The 25,784-nt window shown below is 46.3% G+C and overlaps 1 non-coding gene across 1 annotated transcript; it reads right to left on the bottom strand.

Moving 5' to 3' along the window:
• Nucleotides 1-24,847: 24,847 nt before the first annotated feature.
• On the bottom strand, nucleotides 24,848-24,920 carry TRNAF-GAA (transfer RNA phenylalanine (anticodon GAA)). The gene has a single exon. It is a non-coding gene; the product is annotated as a tRNA-Phe (tRNA).
• Between the last annotated feature and the right edge of the window lie 864 nt (nucleotides 24,921-25,784).

Here is a 25,784-nt window from a genome sequence, read left to right as displayed (position 1 = left end):
TGATGATTCCCCTCTCCGGCAGGGTGCCGAAGGCGATCTTCAGAATCCCCCGAGATGGGATTGACGGCGGCGGCGTCTCAGTATGTTTTCTCGTATCGTGGCTCTCGGTACTAGGGTTTTCGCGACGGAGAGATTATATAGGCGAAGGGGCAGAGTCGGGGGACGCTCGAGGGGCCCACCCCATAAGGCGGAGCGGCCAGGGGTGGGGCCGCATCCCCCTATGGTGTGGCTGCCTCGTCGCCCCTCTTCGTCTCCTCTTCGGTCGTCTGGAAGGTTCCGTGGAAAATAAGACCGTGGGCTTTTGTTTCGTCCAATTCAGAGAATATTTCCTATGTAGGATTTCTGAAACCAAAAACAGCAGAAAATAGGAACCGGCGCTTCGGCATCTTGTTAATAGGTTAGTGCCGGAAAATGCATCAAAATGATATAAAGTGTATATAAAACATGTGAGTATTGTCATAAAACTAGCATGGAACATAAGAAATTATAGATACGTTTGAGACGTATCAGCGTCTCATGAACTTTTCTCGTATTTTGGCTCTCAGTATTAGGGTTTACGGAGACGAAAGATTAAATAGGCGAAGGGGCAGCGTCGGGGGAGCCAGGTGACATAGGCATCCCAAATGGGCCTGCCGAAGATAGTACCCGGGGTTTACTGAAGGCCCACTACCCGAAGAATAAGAAGATTCGGGAGCCCAAGATATATTAAGGAAAGTTAAGAGTTGTAATAGGAAGTGTTATTTGTAATCTGGCGGGATGAGTTAGAAACCGTCCCGGACTCTGTAACTTGTATAGCACGAATCCCTCGGCTCCACCTCCTATATAAAGGGGGAGTCGAGGGACGAAGAGATAATCGAATCATTGTCTACAAACCCTAGTTTTCACAATCGTCGAGTACTTTTCGGCTGAAACCTTCGAGATCTACTTACCCTCTACTTCCAACTAAACCCTAGCCTACAATCCATAGGCATTGACAAGTTGATACCTTGTCAATTGGCGCCGTCTGTGGGAACTAGAGGCGTAAGGATCTGATCTCGATGGCACGTTCAAGATCTTCGACATCGTCAACCGCAAGCAACACAATGGATCGAGGTAAACAGATCGCTGCTGGTCTTGTCGATTTTGTTCCTCACCCACCCTCCCGTTTGGATGCATATGCGTATCTGGCGGAGCCCATGGAGATGACGTTCGGAAGGTTTCACTTTCGCGTCGAGAAGGAGGGATCGTATCGTGTCGAAATTCCGAATTCATCGGGATCGTCGGCGGTCGATTCCGATTTTTCAAGCTATGCATCGTCAACCGAGTCAGGAGAAGAAGAAACTTCGACGACACGCTACGTCAGCACCAGAGCAAGAGAGAAACTCGCCAAGATCTTCAACGACATGTCGTTTGAGTCATCTGCGGACTCATATATAAGCGATGGCTCAAGCGATGTCGACAGTTATGACTTCATCGACAAATCTATCACAGTGGGCAAGGTCTTCATCAATCTCAACGATGATGTCACCAAACCCAACATAGATCTGAGTACAAAGTATCATCAGATTTATGCCATTGAAGATCAAGAGGAAACATCTGAGGCTTTCGATGATCTGGGAAATCCATACGTCGATCCCTCCAATCTGCGACAAGGCCTGGGCAACAAATACGTCGGGCCAGAGCCGCGAGATAGAGTTCAACTTTCACAAGCAGCGTGGGACAGAACCGCGAGAGCTATGAACGGTACAGAACCAATGGCTACCACGGCCACACCAGAGGAATTACAAGCATATCAATATAGGCTCGCACGAGCTGCCAGGGAATTGGAAAAATAGACAGCTGAGTTGAACAGGAGAAAGGAGGCAGCTTCTGCATCCAGCAGGAGAAGGGCAGATCTAAGTCGACAATCTAGAACTTCGGGTGATAGCCACAGGGAGGCGCGGAACAGAGCAAGATCAAGGCTGCAACACATACCCGAAGCAGAAAGAGAACACTTGGTCCAAAACCTCGACATGTCCTTCATGTCGATAGATACAAGAGGAAACATCATCCCTAAGACACCAGAAGCTGGGTATATGGCGACACATGCTTTTATCCTTGCATCTAAACCACCTCCAGGTGATCCAAGGGAAACATTGTACAATATGGCGGTAGCAGGAGTTGGAGCTATGGGGACAGCGTTTGTATCAACGCCTCCCGAAGGAGCGGCAAGGCAAAATAGTCCACGACCTGCAGCAGCAACAACGGCAGCACCTGAAGGACCAAGTGGAGCAAGAGACACAGCAGCACAAGCAAGGGTCGACAGAGCGTGGCAAAGCAGAAGGGATCATCGGCAATCTCCAGAGCTTAACGACGAAGATATGTGCGGCTTACCATGCTTCATGAGGAGAGTCCGAAAAACTCGAGTCCCCTCAGGATTCAAGTTACCCGATAATTTCAAAAAGTTCGACGGCCTTCAAGATCCAGAGGATTGGCTAGTCGACTATCTGGAGACGGTGAAGCTCACAGGAGGAACCAGGGCAACAGCTATGCAAAGCATCCAGGTGCATTTGAGTGGAGCCGCACGATCTTGGATAAAGAAACTCACTCCAGGATCCATCGACAGCTGGGAAAGTTTCGAGGATGTGTTCGTCAAGAACTTCAGATCCACGTGCAAAAAACCTGCGTCGTTAGAGGAGTTGAGAGCATGTCGACAAAAGCCAAATGAGCCAATGAGAAAGTATATCCAAAGGTGGAATATCATCAAAAACTCGGCAGAAAATATATCTGACGAGAGAGCAATAGATGCGTTTGTCGCAGGAATTAGGCGTGGAGATTTTGTCGAGGACTTGGGAAGGACCAATCCAAAGACAATATCCGCGTTAATGGAGATAGCAAACAGATGGGCAGATGGAGAAGATGCTGTCCACAACAAACGGCACGGAGTCACCGAGAGGAGGACCGCGGTCGAAACTATCAACCAAGGCGACGATTTCCTCGGCAGTATCCGAACTATGACGCTCCAGGGCAAATTTCGGCAGGCTTTCGGGCAAACACAGGAGGAAGCAACAGAGATGATTATCAGAGAAGCAATGAGCAGCGAGGTGATAACAGGGATGATTCACGCAACAGGCAAAATAGCGGGCCTAGATTCCCAAGGCCTTTTGTGTCCCCTGAAGAGATGATGAATGGACCGTGTCAGATGCACTTTTTCCTCGATAGCAACGGTAAAAGACAGTCAGGGCACCTGCAGAAAGACTGTCGAAATTTTCAGGCAATGTTGCGGTATGCAGAAAACGCTAACGCGCGAGCAACACAGAGAAATCCTCGGGAACCCAGAAGCGAGATTCACTTGCCGCCTCCTCCCGCGATTACAGACGACAATCGGCATCAGCTCAGAATAGCGGCAGCACCTACACCACCACCTTATGTTGATCCTAACTCCAACGGAGCGGTGTCGATGATTCAGAAGGGAAGGCCGTCCAATAGAGCTCAGAAAGTAATCTCACGACAGGTGTTTATGGCAGAAAAAATGCCTCCACCAACTGTTGAGTATCTTAATTGGTCAGGACAAGATATTGGCTTCACCATAGCAGATCATCCGCAGCAAGTTCCTCGACCGGGCAGTCGGCACTTATTCTCGCCAGTTATCGCGGGATTTGATGTCTCTCGAGTGTTCATAGACGGCGGCAGCAGCCTAAACCTTATGTATGCAGATACATTGAGGAAGATGAACATATCCTTAGCAAACCTGAAACCAACGGACACGAGGTTCCATGGTATCACACCAGAGAAACCAAGTTATCCATTGGGGAAGATCAATCTTGACGTTCAGTTTGGGACCCGAGAAAATTATAGAATCGAGAGGCTCGAATTTGAAGTCGTGGATTTTCCGTCGCAATACCACGCTCTGCTGGGACGACCAGCATATGCTAGGTTTATGGCGGTACCACACTATACATACCTGCTGTGGAGGTTGCCTGGACCAAAGGGACCAATCACAGTCAAAGGAAGCTTTGCCTTAGCCGATAAGTGCAATAAGGACTTTCACCGGCTGTCAGAAACTTTCGGGATGCAAGCTGAGTACTTGGCGTCAAAAAGCATGACTGATTACGACGTACTGCCAGACGTTGGAAGGCCAAACAAAGAATCAACTTTCAATACCGAGAAAAATTCAAAAGAGGTGCAGATTCACCCGACAGACCCAAAAAAGACGACATCTATCGCAAACGACATGGATATCGCATAGGAAAGCGCGCTCGTCAAGTTCCTCCGTGAGAACTGGAAAATCTTCGCATGGTGTCCAGCTGACATGCCAGGAGTACCCAGGGAACTTGCCGAGCACCACCTAAACTTGGATCCAGTAGCGAGACCAATCAAACAACCTTTGCGGCGTTTTTCGGAACCAAACCGCAAAGCCATGCTATCAGAAATAAATCGACTTGAGGAGGCTGGTTTTATCAAAGAGATATCTACAGAAGCCACATGGGTAGCTAACCCAGTGATGGTGCCGAAGAAACACACGACAGTCATTCGCATGTGCGTCGACTTTACGTGTCTCAATAAACATTGTCCTAAGGATCACTTTCCCCTCCCAAGGATCGATCAAATCATCGACTCCACGGCAGGCTGTGAACGTCTTTCCTTTTTGGATGCATACTCTGGTTATAACCAGATCAGATTAAAAGAAGATGATGAAGCCAAAACAGCGTTTATTACAACTTACGGCGTGTTCTGCTACAAGACAATGCCCTTTGGTCTAAAAAAATGCGGGAGCAACATATCAGAGGATGATGCAGAAGTGTTTAGCGACACAGATCGGGAAAAACGTGCAAGTATACATCGATGATGTCGTCATAACGTCAAAAAAGGGGGCAACGCTGATCGAGGACCTCAAAGAAACTTTTGACAACCTCGACAAATTCTGCCTGAAGTTGAACCCGACGAAGTGTTCTTTTGGCGTCCCAGCAGGAGAACTTCTGGGGTTCCTAGTTTCAGCAAGAGGGATTGAAGCAAATCCCGACAAAATACAAGCTATAGTAACAATGAGGAAGCCAACAAAGTTGAAAGAGATACAGCAGCTAACTGGGCGAGTCGCAGCTTTGAGCAGATTCGTCGCCGGGAGAAAAAGCGTTACCATTTTACGCTCGATAAAGCAAGGAGATAAATTCCAATGGAACGAAGAGGCCGACAGAGCTTTCGAGGATTTGAAGCGCACAATTTCGACACCACCAATTTTGGTGGCGCCAAAGGAAAAGGAACCTCTCCTGCTGTATATTGCAGCCACACCCCAAGTGGTTAGCACGGTGTTAGTTGTTGAAAGAGAAGAAGAAGGGAAATCCATGGAGTGCAGAGGCCAGTATACTTCGTGAGCGAAGTTTTGTCGCCCTCAAAACAAAGGTACCCTCAGTACCAAAAGCTAGCATATGGAGTGTTCACAACAGCACAAAAATTGCGCCACTATTTTTCGGCACACCCGATCATAGTGGTCAATGAAGCTCCCTTGTCAAATATACTAAACAATCCAGAAGCTACGGGTCGTGTCTCCCTTTGGGGAATAGAACTTTCCCCTCGGGACATCACGTATGAAAAAAGAAAAGCAATCAAGTCGCAAGTTTTGCCAGACTTCATCGCAGAGTGGATGGAGTTGCAAAACACAGGACCTCCAGACTTGTCGAGAACCTGGACCATGAACTTTGATGGGTCCAAAAGACTAGAAGGGGCTGGCGCAGGAGTAGTACTCATATCACCTGAAGGCGACAAGTTGAAGTACATCCTTCGGATGACGTTCCCTAACGCATCTAACAATGAAGCAGAATATGAGGCTCTCATACACGGGATGAAGATGGCGAAAGCTTGCGGTGCAACTCGACTAAAAATCTTTGGCGACTCACAATTGGTGGCTCAGCAAGTTATGAACCAATGTGACGCAGTCAATGATAGCATGATGGCATACAAGGAGGTGTACAACGAGCTCGAGAAGTTGTTCGATGGATGCGAAGTAAATCATATTAGTAGATTGAGCAACGACGAAGCCGACGTTCTTGCAAACATCGGGTCGCAATGCCTTGCAGTCCCGCCAGGTGTATTCTGGGAAGAGATAACAGAGAGATCCACCAAATCGACAAAATCAAAAAAGAAGGAGAAGAAACCCTCGGGGGTTACCAAGGAAAAGCAAGAGGAAGAAGAAGAAGATCAGGACCTGGTCATGGTGATACAGATACCATGGATGCAGACGTACATATCGTACATCCTCAGGAAAGAAATACCCGATGATCCAGTTGAGGCAAGGCGAGTAATTCGACGCTCCAAAGCTTTCACGGTAGTCAAAGGGGAATTGTACAAGCGGAGTATTTCAGGCGTCCTGCAAAGATGTGTCACACCCGAAGAAGGAAGAATAATTCTGAAGGATGTACACGAAGGAATATGTGGCCACCACGCAAGTAGTCGAGCTATTGCAGCCAAGGTTTTTCGGGCAGGATTCTACTGGTTGACAGCAATCGAGGACGCCAAGGACATAGTAAGAACTTGCGACGCGTGTCAAAGGTTTGCCGCAAAACCTCACTCTCCAGCAGCAGAGCTAGCACCAATACCATTGTCATGGCCCTTTGCCCAATGGGGACTTGATATGGTGGGCAAGTTACACAAATCATGGCCAGGAGGAAAGGAGTATATGCTAGTAGCTATCGACAAATTTACAAAGTGGATAGAAGCGAAGCCGATAAATTCACCAGACGGAGCATCCGCAGTAAAATTCATAAAAGGCCTCGTCTTCAGATTTGGAGTGCCCCACAGCATCGTCACAGACAACGGCAGTAACTTCACATCCCACGAATTCAAAGATTATTGCGAAGAGGTGGGTATCAAGTTGCACTTTGCGTCAGTTGCACATCCTCAAACCAATGGGCAAGTCGAGAAAGCCAATGGCATCATCTGCAATGGCATCAAGAAACGCTTGTTAGGACCACTGAAAAAGCTCGACATACCTGGCCGTAAGAACTACCAAGTGTATTGTGGAGCATCCGAACAACACCAAACACAAGCAACACAGAAACTCCGTTTTTCTTGGTTCATGGAGCGAAGCGATGTACCAATCGAGATAGAGCACAACTCTCCACGCGTCGTCGAATATGTGGAAGACGTGTCGAGAACAGCGCTAGAAGATGATGTCGACGCACGTGATGAAGCTCGGGTTGTAGTACTGTCTCGGGGAACCAAATACGCATCGGACTTGAAGACGTCCCACTGTCGGCGTTTGCGGCCCAGATCTTGTCAGGTGGGAGACCTAGTTCTTCGGCTCACGCAAAAAGTCATGAAAAACTCGAGTCACCATGGCTTGGCCCTTACATTGTCACGGAAGTAATCGGAGGAGGAGCATACAGATAAAGGACAAGAAGACAGGGTGGAGGAGCCAAACCCCTGGAACGTGGCGCAACTCGGGCGGTTCTACGCCTAGAGTTGAAATATAGTCCTTGTAAAACTTCATCGTCCTCTAACGCCCGCGTGTTTTCAGACGCACTCTGTTCCTTTTTCGGGGCACCGAGTGGGGCCGGGACAGGTTTGTAATGTGGCGGGCTCGCGGTGCTGCAATATAATAAAGATAGTGTCAATATAACCTTTTCTTTATCGACATGCTTAAAGTCTCTCGCTCCGACGAATTTCAATATAGTTCATCGAAAAAGAAAAGCCTTGCCTTGGTATTAAAATACCTCGTGAGTCAATAAAAATACAAAATAGTACTCAATAAAGAAGCTCGGGGGCTCATATTCGCCATAAATACATAAATGCCTTGGTTCAAAACCTCGCAATATACAAATACAGTAAAGAGTCACCAAAACACTCGGGGGCTAGACAAACATAGAAATATAATGATTGCTTCACAATATAATCATAGTCATGGGTCACAAAGAAGAATTATCTACAAGGGGAAAATAGCTAGCCTTGATTCAATATGTCATCAAGGGTAACTCTGTTTTCTTCAGGAGCAGCGCCAAGAAAATCAGCATAATGACCATCGGCAAAAAATCGGCGTCCATCCGAAGAAGGTCTTCAATCATTTCTTCGGCTACAGGCGAAACCTTCGTGTTAATTCGGTCAACACCAACTCTTCGACGTTTTACCTTCTGATGAACTTTCGCGACAACTTGGGTAAGGTCAAGATTTGAGTGGCAGATCTGAAGCATGATAAGAGCAAATCTAGCGCCAGCTACCAATTGAGCTTTGACGAAGTCATGGATCCTGTGAGCTTCTTTGAATTTCTCCATTAACTCAGGAAGAGTTTTTGGTTGAATGTTCCGAGGAAACATGGAGTTATAAACCATAGACAAGGTCTTGGTACAGAAGTCAAGGAAGTCGCGAGTTTGAGAGGTGCGATCCTGAAACCTGACGATTTGGCGGGTCCTCTCCGGAGTAGCCCAAAACAGAGAACCATGGTCAAGGGAAAGGTTAACAAGGAGATTCGTCCTAGTATTTACCCTCTCTTCCTCGGCAGCAGCATCAATAAAGGAACCTATCAAAACAACGAAGTAGAAACCTTTAAGAGACATAGCATGAAGATGAAAGATATCGGAGGATGAAACAAGCATACCCGACATATCTGCACTGGCTTCATTCATTAACTCGAGCATGAAATTTTCTCGAGTAGTCGCCTTTTCAGCCTCGGAAGCAGCAATTTCCTTAGCAGCCACGGCCTCGCGAGCTTGTGAAGTGCAATTTTTCGGCTTCAGATGACTTATGAGACTTCTCCATCATCACAAGTGTTTGCTTCTTCGCATACTGAAGTTGTTGTCGAAGTTCATACAGTTCTTGCGACAAGGTATCTTCGACAGGTGCAGTATCAGCAAAAGCTCTCCTCGAGCGAGAAGAAGAAGGCAAAATATTGGAAGGAGCGGAAGACGGAGTATAGTTATCAAATATCAACTGAAATTTAGACAAGACAACATCAAACAACAAGCAAAGATAGAGTTTTCATTAATCTCTCGGAATAATTACAAAGGCATTACAGTGGAGCTAAGGAAGTACGTGTCGCCAAATGACTACTTTGGCGACAAGAGCAAAAGAAACATAGAAAGAAAAATAAAGAGGCATGCAACTAGACCTCCGGCCTTGATGAGCTAGGAGTCGACGCTGGTTTGATCCCGAGATAGGCCAAGATCTTCTTCGTGTTGGGCTTGGCTGCCTTAATCAGCGACCTCCATTTTGATTGCTCTATCTGCTCGGTGTTGCCAACTTTCGTCCAATCAACAGCCTGTTGACTGTCAGCAACCAAAGCAACAGTGCTTTCGACGGCAATTTTCATATTTTCTTGGCGCATCTTCAGTCCAAGGTCTTCTGATGAATTGAACATCTTGGCAAGGTTAAGGAAAGTCGAGGGCTCCTCTTTCTTCGGGAAGAAGTAGGGGAACAACGCCGATAATCCTGCATTAGTATTTGCCACGCCTTCACGAATTTCGGACCCATGCAGCTCCAGATAGGAAAGTGCGTCAAGGAGAGGGTCATCGACAGGATTCGCTAGATCAAAATCTTGATTTGTTTGGTCTATCAAGGAAACAAAGCGTTGGTCAAACAATAAGAAACAACGGCTCTCATAAAAATAGAAGAAATCAATAATATTACTGAAAGTGCGGCGACTTTGTGTTTTCAGGCGCTTGAGAATCCCCTGTTCACGAGAAGCTTGTGCAGCTTTGTGGTCGTTTAAGGCAGATGCAGTATCCTCAAGTTTTTTCTACAGTTCCTCGACACTAGCAGCTTTTGCCTTGGCTTCATCAGCCTCGGCCTTGGCTTCGCTAGCAACAAGTTCGGCTTTCTTACGAGCCGCCTCACTTTGCTCAAGTTTTTGAGCAAGTGCGTCGGCACGTTTGTTGGCCTCTGCAAGTTTCTCTGTCGAGATATAAAAAAGAGAGAGAAGAAAGATCAAAAATCGCAACAAGCAACAGGAGCAAAAAGTCAAGGAAAAACGGCAAGTATAAAAGTTGTTACCTTCGGCTCTGCTAGCATACTCACGGTACCCAATAAATTGGGATCCGATGCGGAGAAGCTCTTTGATCATGGGCTGTTAAAGAAGAACACAGCAAGATAAACATAGGCATGAAAAAGAGAGTGAAGGCGCAAAGAAGCAAAATAGCGGAAATATAGATATCGACAAACTCACATCATCTAAGAGCAGAGTCGACGAGCTGCCCAATTGAAGGGCAGGTTCAAGATTTGTTTCAATCCTTGTCCTTTTTGGTGAAGGAGCAAGGGGGCTTGCTGGTGGAGTTGTGGTGACGACGTTTTGTTGAGGAGGCGAGGATTCTTCTCCTTCAACTAGCGTGTCTGAGGCAAGTACAGTATATGACGTGCTTGTCCGAGGAGCTACGTCAACAGTTGGTACTTCTTCCTCGTCATCACTGTTGATCAAAAAATCGGCAGCATAAAAAGCAAGACAAGATAAATATTTTGAGTACAAACATAGGAAGAAATAAAGACGACTTACGAGCTGACGAGGGATTCAATATAAGGATCATAAGCTGCCTTCGGATCAGAAGGAACAACTTTTTCAGCCTTAGAAATGCCAGAATCCTCGGCATCATTCCTTTTCCTTTTGTTCCTTGGGGAAACAGCAGGAGGAAGGGATTGCGTCGACTCACTGGCTTCAGATTCAACTTCTTTTTCATGGGAAGCCGTAGATTTGTGAGAACCTGCGACTTCACTTTCAGGAATAGAAGAACCTTGGGTGTCTTCGGCAACGATAGCCTGTTCTTCGACTTCTCCATCCTCAGGAAGAGGAGGAAGGGAAGTCATAGTAGGATGGTTCTGTAAGAAAATAGCGACAAACGAAAAATTAGAGCGATACCAATACAATGAGATGCAGGGAAAATTCGGAACAAGATAGAAACTCGAGAAGACAAAATACCTCGGGGAGAGGATTGGCGGAGCTGTATGGTTCCACGCGACAAGAGGAGGGAATAGGATCCTTCTTGGCCAGGCGGGAAACTCTTCGAATCAATTTCTCCAAGTCCTTTGCAGAAAGATCACTGGAGATTCTATTGGCGTCGTTTTCACCAGAATACGTCCAAAGGGGATTTTTGCGAGCACGAAGAGGCTGCACTCTAATCCTAAGAAAGTAGGCGTGATTTGAACACCAGACAGCTCTTTGCCTCGAGTGTTTTGAAGCTGATGAATACGAGACATGAGTGCCTCTGTCGCCTTTTTCTCTTCATCGGAAGCTTCGGCATCCCAGGAGCGGCGGCGCTGAATTTTGGCACTTCCGTCGAAAGGACCTATGTTGTGTTCAATAGAGTTGGCGCTTTCTTCGTGAATGTAGAGCCACCTTTTGCGCCATCCTTGGACAGAATCAGGAAATTTTACGTCGAAGTAATCGACATCAGTTCGGACACAGATAACAACGCCGCCTATGTTATAGGTGGCGTTGTGGGAGCCATTGCGGCGGAGGCAGAAAATGCGTTTCCACAGAGCCCAATTAGGAGGGATTCCGAGGAAGCATTCGCAAAGTGTGATAAAAATGGAAATGTGAAGGATGGAATTGGGGGTCAACTGGTGCAGTTGAATCCCGTAAACAAAAAGAAGGCCGCGGAGGAAATCGTGAATTGGGGCCGAAAGGCCGCGGATGAGGTGATCAACGAAACTAACCTGGTACTCCATTGGAGGGTTGGGGTAGCTTTCTTCGCTGGGAAAGCGGATGGCGTCTTCCTTCTTCATGAGGCCAAGCCTCTTCAGAGTGTTGACGTCCTGGTTGGAGATTTTAGATCTCTCCCACTCAAGATCTTCAGCGGCCATCTTGGATTCTGGAGTGCTGTGGCGAGTGAGTCGCGTACGCGGTGGCATCAACGGCAATGGGCAAAGCAATGTTCGTGAGTGCGGAAGATCAGAGAGAGTTGGGCGCAGGGGAAGCTTTTGCGAAGAGGAACAGATGTGCGGCGCAAGCGAGGGAGTGAACGGAGGTTGAAGAAAGGTTTATATAAGAATCGGGTGAAGCAATGCACCGTTGGATGAAGAAATCGTGTGGTGACAACAAATCTTCTAGATAAAAGGGTAAAAAGGTATTTTTACTGAGATAAGCGTTACCGTACGTGCGCCAGGAAAAGCGGAGGACGTGTGTCCCCCACTTGCACGACATGTCAACGTGGTAGAAGCAATGGACCCACAGGGCAGAAAAATCACGACTATTAAACAGAGATGAAGTAAATTTGATTAAGGGAAGCATGCCGACAAGAAAATAAAAGAAGATTGGCGACAGGAGGAGTTATTTGAATACTTCGGGAGCCTTTGATCAAATACAAGTTTTTGCCCAAATGCTCGGGGGCTACTTCGACAAAAAGTAAAATTTCGAGTATGGCAGTATAGAAATTGCGGGAGCCTACAACCAAGCACAAGTCCTTCGCTGTAGCCTCGGGGGCTACTCTCATCGGGAGCGCTGTTCGCGCACCCGAGAGATAAAAAGAAGATCATATTGGAACATAATGATAATATAGTGACAAGGTGGACTAAAATGTTGAGCCTACAACCAAGCACAAGTTCTTGGCTGTAGCCTCGGGGGCTACTCCCATCGGGAACGCTGTTCGCGTACCCGATGAAGTTCAAAAATAAAAGATAGAAAAGCAAGAGAGTATATTTCGAGTTATAATTAACTCTACATATACTCCCATCGGGAGAGCAATATAAGTCATATTTGACTCGATAAAATGTGCCATTCCAACAGCCGGAAAAGCACTCGACAATATATTCTCAGAACGCCAAAGTTGCGATCAATTTCTGAATGCCGCAAATTTGCGAAGGTAAGACCCCAGATCCGTTCTGCTGGGTGTGGCATCGCCAAAGACTGCGCTCTGCTACTTTTATCCGTATCAACAGATACGAAGAAAAATCCTAACGGACACGTTAGGTACCCGATAAATTTGACTGGGACTCGACAGAATGGTAAGACCTTAAGCGGCACCTGTCGAAGTTTACACCAGTATCCCGAGATCATGTCCAGGGACGTGATCTTGAAGTAGGTTTTTGCGGATTGCCACTAGAGCAGTTAACTAGTACCTGATCCGTCAGATGAACTAGCCCCAACTACCATTATCCCTGTACAATATAGAATTTTATGTGAAGAAGTATAAAAAGGTTAAAGCTTTCGAATAAAAATAAACAGTGGAGATTTTCCCTGACTCTACGATTCAAGCAAAATCTCGGGGGCTACTGACATAGGCATCCCAAATGGGCCTGCCGAAGATAGTACCCGGGGTTTACTGAAGGCCCACTACCCGAAGAATAAGAAGATTCGGGAGCCCAAGATATATTAAGGAAAGTTAAGAGTTGTAATAGGAAGTGTTATTTGTAATCTGGCGGGATGAGTTAGAAACCGTCCCGGACTCTGTAACTTGTATAGCACGAATCCCTCGGCTCCACCTCCTATATAAAGGGGGAGTCGAGGGACGAAGAGATAATCGAATCATTGTCTACAAACCCTAGTTTTCACAATCGTCGAGTACTTTTCGGCTGAAACCTTCGAGATCTACTTACCCTCTACTTCCAACTAAACCCTAGCCTACAATCCATAGGCATTGACAAGTTGATACCTTGTCACCAGGAGGCTCCCTCCCCACAAGTCGGCGCGGCAGTGGGGCCCCCCGCGCCACCCTATGGTGTGGGCCCCCTGCTGGCCTTCCTCGACTCTTCTTCGGACTTCTGGAACACTCCGTGGAAAATAGGGCCGTGGGCTTTTGTTTCGTCCAATTCCGAGAATATTTGTAAACTAACTTTTCTGAAATCAAAAACAGCAGAAAACAGGAACTGGCACTGTGACATCTTGTTAATAGGTTAGTCCCAGAAAATGCATAAAAACATTATAAAGTGTGAATAAAACATGTAGGTATTGTCATAAAACTAGCATGGAACATAAGAAATTATAGATACGTTGGAGACGTATCAGTGATTACACCATAAACGTTCCAATACCTATGCCACATATCTTGTCGCATGGTTCACCACCTTTACGTGAATCAAATACCTTTGAAAATTGGCAATTCTTAATGCGTTCTCATGTGCGTAGCGCTTCTACCGAGCTTTGGCGCATCATTGAGGAGGGCTACTCACCACGAGACCCAAAGAACTTGACAAGAAGGGAAGTGGTGGATGACCAACTCAACGCCACCGCCATCAACATGATCCACATGGCCGTCACGCCCAAGGACCGTGCTCATATCCACTCGCTCAAGACCGCCAAGGAAGCATGGGATAAACTCGACAAGCTCTTCCTCGGAAATGAGAGCATCCAAAGCTCTCGTTTTGATGAATTGAACAACATGGCCGACAACTTCGTCATGAATGAAGGAGAGACCCCCGAAGAAATGTATCGGCGCCTCATCGCTCTCGCCGTACAAATGCAAGATCTTGGAGCAACGTTTGTGGATGACCATTGGATCAAGCGCAAGTTCTTCAACGCTCTCCTCCCTTATGAGGAAGTGAAGTTGACGACCATCTGCCAAAACGCCTCCTTCCATGCTATGACATCCTATGAAGTTCTTAGCAAAGTCATCGCTTTGGACATCTCCAAGAAGAATGCGGAGGATCTTGTTGCTCGCGCCCACAACACCCTCGAGCCCAACCTTGCATTGAAGATGAAGGTTCATAAGGCTAGTGAAAGCGATGAGGATCCCATTGAGTGGGGTCCGGATGATCTCAATACCAACTATCATGAGCACATGGCTCTCGCCGCCAAGAAATTTTGGGAGGGAAACAAGTCCCGAAGCACAAGACCAAGAAGATCACGTGATTCTCCAAGAAGTTTCTCCAAGAGCCCAAGGGAGGGGCAAAGGGGGAGAACATGCTACAATTGCGGCGACAAGAGTCATTTTGTCACGGATTGTATCTTTGAGAGAAGAGAAGATAATGGTGGAAGGCTTGTCCGCAAGGAAAAGTTTAAGTCACTTTCCAAAGGGTTCTCCAAGTTCTCTCCCAAGCCCGATGACGACAAAGTCTCCTTCACCAAGAAGCCAAGAGCCTTTATCATTCGTGAAGAGTACTCCTCCAATGAGGATGAAGAACATGAACACAAGAACTCCAACAAGGAAGGAGAGGGAGTGGCCGCCATCGCCATTACCACTCCCTCTATCTCCCTCTTCGACTCTCCTAATGAGAACCTCATCACTAACAACGCCCATTGCCTCATGGCAAAGGTATCCTCGGAGGTAGAATCCCATTCCAAACTCTCATCTTCAACTAATTCTTTATCTATTGATGATGCCACTAGTCTCACCATTAAGCGTGAGATTGTGGGTTTGGATTCTTTTCTCACTAACATGCAAGGGGATACCAAGACTCATGTTGGGGCTCTCTTGGCCCAACTTGGTGCGGCTCAAGACCTTATAGAGGAGAAGGAGAGGCTTGAAAGGGAGGCGGCAAATGAGATTGCCTTTCTCAATCAAGCACTTGAGGAGTAACAAAATTTGCGCATGTCTCTTGAAGCTAGTGTCATCACCCTCGAGGACTCCAACAATGCTATCATCTCCCAACTCACCAAGGACCGAGACCATGCTCTTGGTTTGATGGGTGAGCTCAAGAAGAAGATGCTTTCTCTCGAGGAAGCCAACAAGGAGAAAGATGAGGAAGACCCCAACTCTTGTCATGACGAGCTTGTTGATCAAGTTGCCTCTTTGAAGAAACACAATGCTCTACTCTTGGAAGTCAATGCTCTTCAAGAAGAAGCCTTGGATGAGTATTACCGCTTTAGCAAGGAGAATACATCTTGTTGCAATCATGAAGAAGAAATTGCCACTCTTGAGACCACCAAGGCCAAGCTATTGAGTTTGAGTAGCATGCAAGAAGAGTCTTTGGTGGAATGCCTCCGCATGAGCAAAGAGAAGGTCACATGTTGTGATCATGAGGAAGAAATAGCCTCCTTGAAGAGGAGCGAAGCTAAGCTCATGGAGGTCAATTCCACGCAAGAGGAAGCATTGAAGGAGTGTTTTCCTTTGAGCAAGGACCGCACGTGTTGCAACCATGAAAGTGACATTGCCAAGATGGAGAGTGACAAGCGTCTACTCATGAAGATGAACTCTCTCCAACAAGAAGCCTTGATGGAACATTTTCGGGTGAACAAGGCAAAGGAAGTCCAAGTGTTTGATATCACTCACCCTCACCCGGAGCATGAAGATGAGGTCAATCGTTTGAAGGCCAAAATTAATAGACTCCAAGTTCAAGCCAAGTACTTGGAAGGAGTCATTGAAGCCAAAGATGGAGCCAAAGAGGGCTCTTGCAATGAAGGAGGAGTGGCTACCAAGCCAAAGAGGAAGAGAAATAGAAGGACCAATAAGAAGAAGAATAGAGAGAACATGGAGATCAACCATGAGGAAAGCGATGCTAGCTCAAGAACGGATGGAGTACCCAACTCCGCCTCGCAGGGTTTCACCGGCTCCAACAACCCTTCTCATGTTCTTTTTGTTGATTACTATATGGACATATTCGTGCTTGCTTTATTGGTCCTCAAGAGGAAAATGTTGATCGGACTATTTGGGTTCCCAAACCCCTTGTTACTAACATGATAGGACCCATTGAAAAATGGGTACCTAAATCCAAGACTTGATTCCTTGTAGGACTATGCTTCCGGTGGCGCTAAGTGGGTGGTTGATAGTGGAGCCACAAGTCATATGACCGGAAGCAAGAATATTGTTGTCGACCTCGAGCCTTCTCACTCTACCGTATCATATGGCAACAACACGTGCTCTAAGGTATTGGGTCTTGGCAAGGTGGTGGTAACACCCGACATCTCACTTGTGAATGTCCTCCTTGTCGAGACCCTTGGTTACAATTTACTCTCCGTTCATCAAATTGCTCGTATGGGTCTATGCACTTTCTTTTATGAACATATGGTGGTCCTCTTGTGGAGCAAGACACTCCGTGTAGCTTTTGTTGGATATGTAAAGAACGGATTGTATGTTGTTGATTTCTCCGGAAAGACAACATCTTCCGCTCTTTGCCTATTCGCCAAAGGTGACATGGGTTGGTTATGGCATCGCCGACTAGCCCATGTCAACATGAGGACTTTGCAAAGTGTCCACAAGGGTGGCCACATTCTCGGACTAAAAGAAGATGTTTCCTTTTGCAAAGATCGTGTTTGTAGGGCTTGCGTACAAGGAAAAATGCATGGAGCTCCTCACAAGGCCAAGACAATCATCTCTACCACAAGATGTTTGGAGCTCCTACATGTTGATCTCTTCGGTCCATCGTCTCATGAAAGTCTTGGAGGGAAGAAGTATTGCCTCGTCATTGTTGATGACTATTCACGCTATTGTTGGGTATTCTTCTTCAAGTACAAGAGTGAGACTCAACGGACCATGATGGAGTTTTCCAATCAAGTTCAACGTGAGTACGGCACCAAGATCCTCACAATAAGGAGCGACAATGGAACGGAGTTCAAGAACTACACCTTGGATGACTTCCTCGGTGAAGAAGGAATCCAACATCAATACTCCACGCCATATACTCCCCAACAAAATGGGGTCGCCGAAAGGAAGAATCAAACCTTGATCGAAGCCGCTCGAACCATGATGATGGAGTACAAGTCCAACTACAATTTTTGGGCGGAATCTATCTCTACCGCATGCCATGCTATTAATCATCTCTACTTTCGCAAAGGTCTAGAGAAGACACCATATGAGATTCTCACCGGCAACAAGCCCAATGTGTCATATTTCAAGGTCTTCGGATGCAAATGCTATGTGCTTGTCAAGGACACACGTCTATCCAAGTTTGATTCAAGAGCTCAAGAAGGAATTTTCGTTGGCTATGCTACGGATTCTGATGCCTATAGAGTCTTCAACAAGTCAAATGGGCGAGTTGTAGAATCTTGTGATGTGACATTCGATGAAGATGATAGATCTTTGGAGGAGCAAAGTGCTTCTTGTGAGAAAGGATATGCAGTTCCCTCGGATGCCATAGGAAGGATGGGAGTTGGCATTCGCCGACCTCAAGAGCTACCTTCTATGAGTACCGGGGAAGGACCAAGTTCCACCCAAGTGGAGCCATCTACACCACAAGGCCAAGCTTCTTCCGTTGATCATACAAGTGCAAGCCAACCTCTACAACAACCTCAAGTTCAACCTCAACAACTACAACAACAATCAAGTTCAAGCTCACCACAACAAGCTCAAGAACAACATCTACCGCAAGCTCATCTACCTCAACAACCAACATCAAGTGACCAAGGCCAAGCTTCAAGTTCTTCACCAAATGGCTCGGAGATGATCTTTATGGACAATCCCATTCCTAGTACCCCCGAGTCATCCGGCTCTCATGATGATGATGATGATGCACCGTTCAACAACAATGAAGGTCAAGGCGAGGACCTAAACCGCGATGAAAGCCAAGAGGACCCACAAGAATCTACTCCTATAGCCGATACTCGCCATGAAGATCCTACTACAAGACACTTGCGCCTCAAGTCCCATTCTTTGCGTAATGTCATTGGTGATTTAAAGAGCAAAGTAACCACCCGGAGGCAACTAGCAAACTTTTGTGAGCACCACGCCTTTGTCTCTATGGTGGAACCACTCAATGTTAATGATGTGCTTGAAGATCCCGACTGGTTGATTGCAATGCAAGAGGAACTCAACAACTTCAAGAGGAATGATGTGTGGACTCTCATGAAGCGACCGGATCATTGCCGCAATCTTATCGGCACCAAATGGGTCTTCAAGAACAAGCAAGATGAACATGGCATCGTCATCCGCAACAAAGCAAGATTGGTGGCACAAGGCTATTCTCAAGTTGAAGGCGTGGACTTTTGTGAAACCTTTGCACCCGTTGCAATGATTGAGTCCATCCGTATCCTTTTGGCCTTTGCCTCTCATCATGGCTTCAAGTTGCAACAAATGGATGTTAAGAGTGCTTTTCTTAATGGTCCTTTACATGAGGAGGTATATGTGAAGCAACCCCCGGGGTTCGAGGACCCCCATTTCCCGGACCATGTCTTCAAGCTCAAAAAGGCCCTATATGGACTCAAACAAGCTCCTAGAGTTTGGTATGAGCATCTAAAGGAGTTGCTTGTAGACCGTCGTTTCGAAGTGGGAAAATTGATCCCACTCTTTTTACTAAGAAAGTCAATGGCGAGCTCTTCGTAGGCCAACTTTATGTAGATGACATCTTTTTTGGCTCGACTAACACAAAGTTCAATGATTAGTTTGCTAAGTTGATGACAAATAGGTTTGAGATGTCAATGATGGGTGAACTCAAGTACTTCCTTGGGTTCGAGTTCAAGAAAATGCGACAAGGCACCTTCATCAATCAAGCAAAGTACCTCCAACACATGCTCAAGCGCTTCGACATGAAGGACGCCAAGGGCATTGGAATTCCAATGCATCTCAAGTGTCAACTCTCCCTTGACGAGATCGGCAAGGCGGTGGATCCCAAGCTCTACCGTTCGATGATAGGTTCGCTTCTTTACCTTTGTGCCTCTCGCCCGGATATAATGTTAAGCGTTGGTATGTGTGCACGGTTTCAAGCAAGCCTGAAGGAAAGCCACATTGTGGCGGTCAAAAGGATCTTTCGATATTTAGTTGATACCCCACACTTCGGACTATGGTACCCAAGGGACACGGACTTTGCTTTGGTTGGCTTCACCGATTCCGATTGGGCGGGCGACAAGGTTGATAGAAAGTCTACATCCGGAGCTTGTCACTTTCTTGGAAGATCTTTGGTGTGCTGGTCCTCGAAGAAGCAAAATTGTGTCTCCGTCTCCACCGCGGAAGCTGAGTATGTTGTCGCGGAAAGTAGTTGTGCTAAATCTTGTGGATGAGGCAAATCTTGCGGGATTATGGACTCGAGTATAGCAAGGTGCCTCTTTTGTGTGACAATGAGAGCGCAATCAAGATCGCCTACAATCCGGTTCTTCATGGCAAGACGAAGCACATTGAGATAAGGAACCACTTCATCCGGGATCACATTGCTTGCGGAGATATTGTTCTATCCTTCATTGGTACCAAGGAGCAATTGGCGGACATCTTCACGAAGCTCTTGGACGAGAAGCGTTTCATTGAGTTGAGACATGAGCTAAATATCATTGATCCATCGAACTTCGCTTGACCCTCGTGCGCACATACCACTCTCAAACTATATATCTAGATGAAAGGCACGCATGAACATAGGGGGAGTGCGGTTTAAACTTATTGAGCTATCCCTCCCCCCATAATGCATAAAGAAATCCAAAACATATGCTATTTGTCAAATAAGTGACTAATGAGCTTCATGTTGAGTTGTAGTTGTGAGTCCTAGATACATCTACACGACCTCACACTACTATACTCTTACACGGTGGCTTCAGCCACCAACCTCCTCCTTGAGGAGTTTTTGGTTCTTCGTGTTTCTTTGTGACTTTCTTTCGTCCTTCTTCTTTGTTATATTTTTCTCCATGTTTTTTTGGAGAGTCTCATTCAAGCTTTGTTTTCCCTTTGGTTTTTGAAAGCTTGGTTGTGTGTTCTCTCTTACCATCCTTGTAGTTTCCTTACCCTCCTTTTTGGTGTTCCGATGCCAAAGGGGGAGAAGTTCCTATTCGGATGGGTTTTTTGCATGGGGACTTTCTTTGTTGTAGCCGTTTTTTCCTCATTGTTTATCTATTCTTGTGGCTACATCAAATCTATGGAGGCACCTTACGGTGAATTTGGGTATTCTCAAGGCAAAGGTATGATAACTTCACCCAAAACTCCTTGCATGATCTTGTGTTGCCTCCATATTGTGCATATGCTATTTGAACATGTCAAGTATCCTTGTTGCATATGTGCTTGGTTTGTAAAATCTAGGGGGAGTTATGCCTCTAGGATGTGTGCATTTGTATTCAAATACATATTCAAAATATGCACATGTCTAGGGGGAGCTCCGTCGAGCTTTTGCAAATCTAAATATCTTATCATAATATCATATGCCATTGCAAATTCTTGTGTTGTCATCAAACACCAAAAAGGGGGAGATTGAAAGAGCAAAGTCTAAACCCCGGGTTTTGTGTGTTTGATGACAACACTTGAACAATCTCATCGTGTGCATTGAGCGTTCTTGCTAGATTTGCAAGTACACGGTGACCTCGCTGGACACGTCAAGATCGGAGGACTGAAGCGTAGTTTATAGGTTTTCTGGTTTTGTGTGTGTATCGCGAGGTAACATGGTTGGAGAGGAAAACAGGAGAAAGCAGTTTTTGTCAGGCCGGTACTACCGGTACTAGTAGCGGTAGTACCGCTACCCCTACTAGTACCGCTCCAAAGTACCGCTCTGGGGTTCTGCGCTGATTTTGTCCCACAAAACAGGTTACGGTACCTTTACGGTACCTTGAGCGGTAGTACCGCTTGAGAGCGGTAGTACCGCCCGAGGTACCGCTTAAGTACCGTAACGGAGTTACGGCCGTACCGTTGTGGTACCGCTTCGGTACCGCTTGGGATCCAGTAAGGTTTGGAGCCCATTGCGGTACCTCGAGCGGTACCGTGAGGGGTAGTACCGCTATGTGTCCACGTGGATAAGTTCTGTGGGATTTCGAATCCAGAGCGGTAGTACCGCTTCCCAAAGCGGTAGTACCGCTTAGGCAAAAAACTGCAGATAACGGTTGGATTTCGGGGGCCTATTTAAAGGGCCCTTCTTCCCCAACACGATTATAGCTCTTCTCTCGCTCTCTCCTCCATTGTTGTTGAGCTCAAACTTAGTGGATCTCCCTACCTACCCAATCAATCTTGCTCATACTTTGAGGAGTGGTGGAGGAGACCCCGATCTATCGTTCTACCGAGAGAAATTTCACCAATTCGTAGTAGTCCTTAGTGGATCTTGGTGGTAGGGTTCCTTTGGTGGAATCTTGGAAGAAGTGCACCTATGGAGGCTAGCTTGGTGTTGTGCTAGCCCCATAGGTTGTTGGGAGCCTCCTTGTGGTGTGGAGCTCGCCCCAACCTTGTGAAGGAATCACCGCCTCGACCGGTGCCATAGTGGAAAAGGGGGAGCACCTTCGTGGAGCTCTCTCGAGGAAGAAGGTGAGGCCTTCCTTCGTGGTGTGGCCGCCTAGCCTCTTGTGTGAGGCTAGCACCTCCTCAACGCAGACGTACTCCCTTTTGTGGGAGGAACTGCGGGAAACAAACCTCGCCTCGTCTCCGCGCCCACCGGTTGTCCCGCTCCTCACTCTTACTATCTTGTTTGGTTCCTTTACTTGTCGCACTTGTGTATGATCATACTAGGAACACATTGAGCATGAAAGCTATCATCTTTACTTCCGTTGCACTAAAAATTGAAAAAGGCTAAAATTTGACGTAGCGTCCATTCACCCCCCTCTTGTTCGCTACGATCCATTCAGTAATATAGCCTTAATTAGGATTTCGCTAGCATTCTGTGCCAACAGTCCATCACCCCATTCAATTAATCGCTTACTCAAACTTGATTGCAAGCTCAAAACCTTCTTTTATGCATCATTCCATCAGATTTAGGCAAACCCACATATTGTGGTTCAAACAATTGTTGTTCCACATTCAACAAGGAACGAATAGCCACCTTAGAGTCCTGAGAACAAGAAGAACTAAACAATATGAAGCATTTTGCTAGGTTGATCAGTTGACCCGTACCACTTTCATGCACATCAATAACATGCTTCACACTAGCCGCTTCAGCCACCGATGCCCTAAAAAAGAGTAGTGTATCATCTGCGAATAATAAGTGTGAGATCCCAGGGGCATTTCGACACACTTTCAGGGGTGATATTCCTCCATCTATCACTTTTTTTATGTAGAAGTGCTGACAAGCCATCCGCCACAAAAAGGAAGAGGAAGGGAGAAAGGGGATTTCCCTGCCGTAGGCCTCGAGAAGGAGTGAAAGCTTCCAATAGGGAACCATTAAATTTGATTGAATATCTTACCGTGGTAATGCATGCCATGATCCATTGCACCCACCGATGAGAGAACACCATTTTATGCATCATACTCTCCAGAAAAGACCAATCTACCTTGTCATATGCTTTGGACAGATCCAGCTTATATGAGCAGAAGTTTGAGTTCATAGAAGTGCCATGTTCCATATAATGCATGCACTTGAAGGCCAAGAGAGCATTATCAGTAATCATACGTCCGGAAACAAAGGCACTTTGGTTTTCAGAAATAACCTCACCAAGTTTTTTCGATAAGGGGCGCTTTGTTACTCAAAAAAAAATTATGCATTACACCCAGCCTCTGCATGAGTAGAGGTCACAATCGATTGACTATACATTTAGAGACAATCTTATATAGGACATTGCATCAACCTATAGGCCGGAATACCTTGAGATCCACTGGGTTATCCACTTTAGGAATTAGAACCACACAGCGTATGTCCTGTACTAAAGAAGTGCTTTACCGCGGCAGTAATTTCTTCTTTGATGACAACCCAATTCTTCTGGTAGAATCTAGCAGGAAAGCCATCAGGACCCGGCGCCTTTAACGGCCCTATTTGAAATAGTGCGTCAGCAATTTCTTTATCACTAAAGTCCTTAGGGCATCTCCAACGGCGCGATGCAAACGGACGCTGAGCGACCGTTTTCGTCCACCGTGACCGGAAATGCATCTGGGGCCTGCTCCAGCGGGGCGACGCAAAGTGACCGGGCCGGTCCGCGGAGACGCAAACTTGGCCCAAATATGTGCCAGGTTTGCGTCTCCGCGGACACTCGGCGGTCGCGCGGAGCGTCCTCCATTTGTTACCCGGTCCCGCAAGTCAGGGACATCGAAATCGACCGCTTCAATTTGCTTCTTTTTCTCCTTCTTTGCTGCTCTACTGCGATGCCACCACCCCAACTCCACCCGCCGCCGTCCCTCCGCAGCGCCGTAGTAGTCGCCGTTGGCTCCATTCTCGCCGCGCGGGAGAGCAGGATCGTACTCGGGCTTGGCTCCGCCGCGTACCTTCCGACTGTTTTCGGGCCAAACGCTCCCGGTTGCGCCGCCCTTCTGCGCCGCCCACGACCTATTCGGTCAATTGCGTCGGTAGGTTTCTTACTCGTGTTTTCGGCGCCATTGTGCGCGGCCATTGATCCGCACTTTGTACCCATGCAGATGGACGTGTGGCAGATGTTGGACAAGTTCCGCGTAGAGGCCGTCGACTCCTCTTCCGACGAGGAGTCCGATCAGTCGACGTAGACATTGGCAACTACTGCGGCCTCCATGATCCACAAGTTCACCTCAAACCCGGGGCCGGAGCACTGGGGCTCTGTATGACTTCGTTGAATTCCTTATTTTGTTGTTTCGAAACTTCATAATTGATGCAAACGCTAAAATGCGTCGGGCCGCTGGAGCCACCCCTAGGTGCAAATGGATGCGCGGACAAAAACGGTTTGTCTCGCGTGCAAACGGACATTTCGGACATCCGAAATGCGTCGCGCCGCTGGAGATGCCCTTATTCGTAGATATCTTCTCGCTAACAAGCTCTGTAATCTCCCTATGATCCAAGGAAGGATCTCGAGTGTATAGAGATTTAAAGTAATGAGACTGTCATACGCTCTGCATATCCGTCGGGACTGTTTTAACAACACCGTTCTCATCCTGAAGTTTCATAATTTTATTCCTGTGAGCTCTCCATACATCTTTACGGTGGAAGTAATTTGTGTTCCTGTCTCCTTCACGTAACCAGTCAATGCGAGATCGCTCCTTCACCGAGGTCACGCATGGGGCCTAGTTTTTTCCAAGAGGATTCAATCACCTCTTTGAGAGCCAAATCTCTTTCCCAGAAGATAAAAGAGATTCGTGAGTTCAGGAAGTACAAATACTCAGAAAATGAAGTGACAGCAACAAAAAGGAAATAACTAAAACTAGTTTCAGTGAACAGAGCAGCTGGTACCTCGAACCCGTTAGTTCAGAAAGTACGTAAGTGTAGCACTATTGGTACAGTACTCTGGAAAATGAAAAGTGGCAAGTAACAAAAACAATGCGGTGAGGGTGGATCGAACACCCGACCTTCAGATCTTCAGTCTGACGCTCTCCCAACTGAGCTATCCCCGCTTTGATGTACTTCCGAGCAAATAGTTGAACTTAACACCATTTTAGGTTTTTTTCTTTAAAACAGATCAGTTCCACTTTATCGTAGTCCCTGCGCCCCAAACTTTGAGAAATCTCAGAAAACCTTTATGAAACAGATGGAGTACTAAGTATTAAGAAATATAGAATTCAACATCATAAAATATGCTAAACACAAAAAATCATGTGTAATGTATAATATGGTTTTCTATATTTCACCACATGTAATAGACCTCTTTGGTAGTCATATTTGCAGTAAAGCTCTTGAGAAATTATCTCGAGCTCCCATATAAACATATTTGCAGTATGGAAAATTAGTTCTCACAAAAATAAATGTTTATTATGTTATATGCAGTCACTTGCTATATTTTGAACCAATAGAAAGCAAATGATAACGTTGGTGGACGAGTTTTTTGTCTACAAACGGCCGATGACTTAAAAAATTACAATATTAGTGGAAAGGACATGGTAAAGGAAAATTTAGGTAGAGTTAGTGTGTTTGAATTTTCAAGGGTCCAATGAAGTATTTGAACCACTAGATATACTTGGATGTATGGGATAATTCTTGTATGTATCTGCTACCTGATGTTGTTCGTCGGGAACTAGAGCTAAAACTTATCGTAACCCAAAATGCATAAGAAAGATCTTTTTGACCACAAAAAACTAGTTTTTTTATAATGATGTAGAAATTGTGCAGCTACATTTTTTAAATAAATTGTATTTCTAAGTGTCCACTAGTCCCATGGTATTTGCATGTCTTTCTCAAAAAAACTAGTTTATTAGGTTGCACATTTTCCAAAAAATGTTGTGTTTGAAAGATATGCAACTTTACCTTTTGTTGTGTAGCTG

This window comes from Lolium perenne, chromosome 3, assembly GCF_019359855.2.
Source record: "Lolium perenne isolate Kyuss_39 chromosome 3, Kyuss_2.0, whole genome shotgun sequence".
NCBI lineage: Eukaryota > Viridiplantae > Streptophyta > Magnoliopsida > Poales > Poaceae > Lolium > Lolium perenne.
This window is presented reverse-complemented; position numbering and strand designations above follow the sequence as displayed.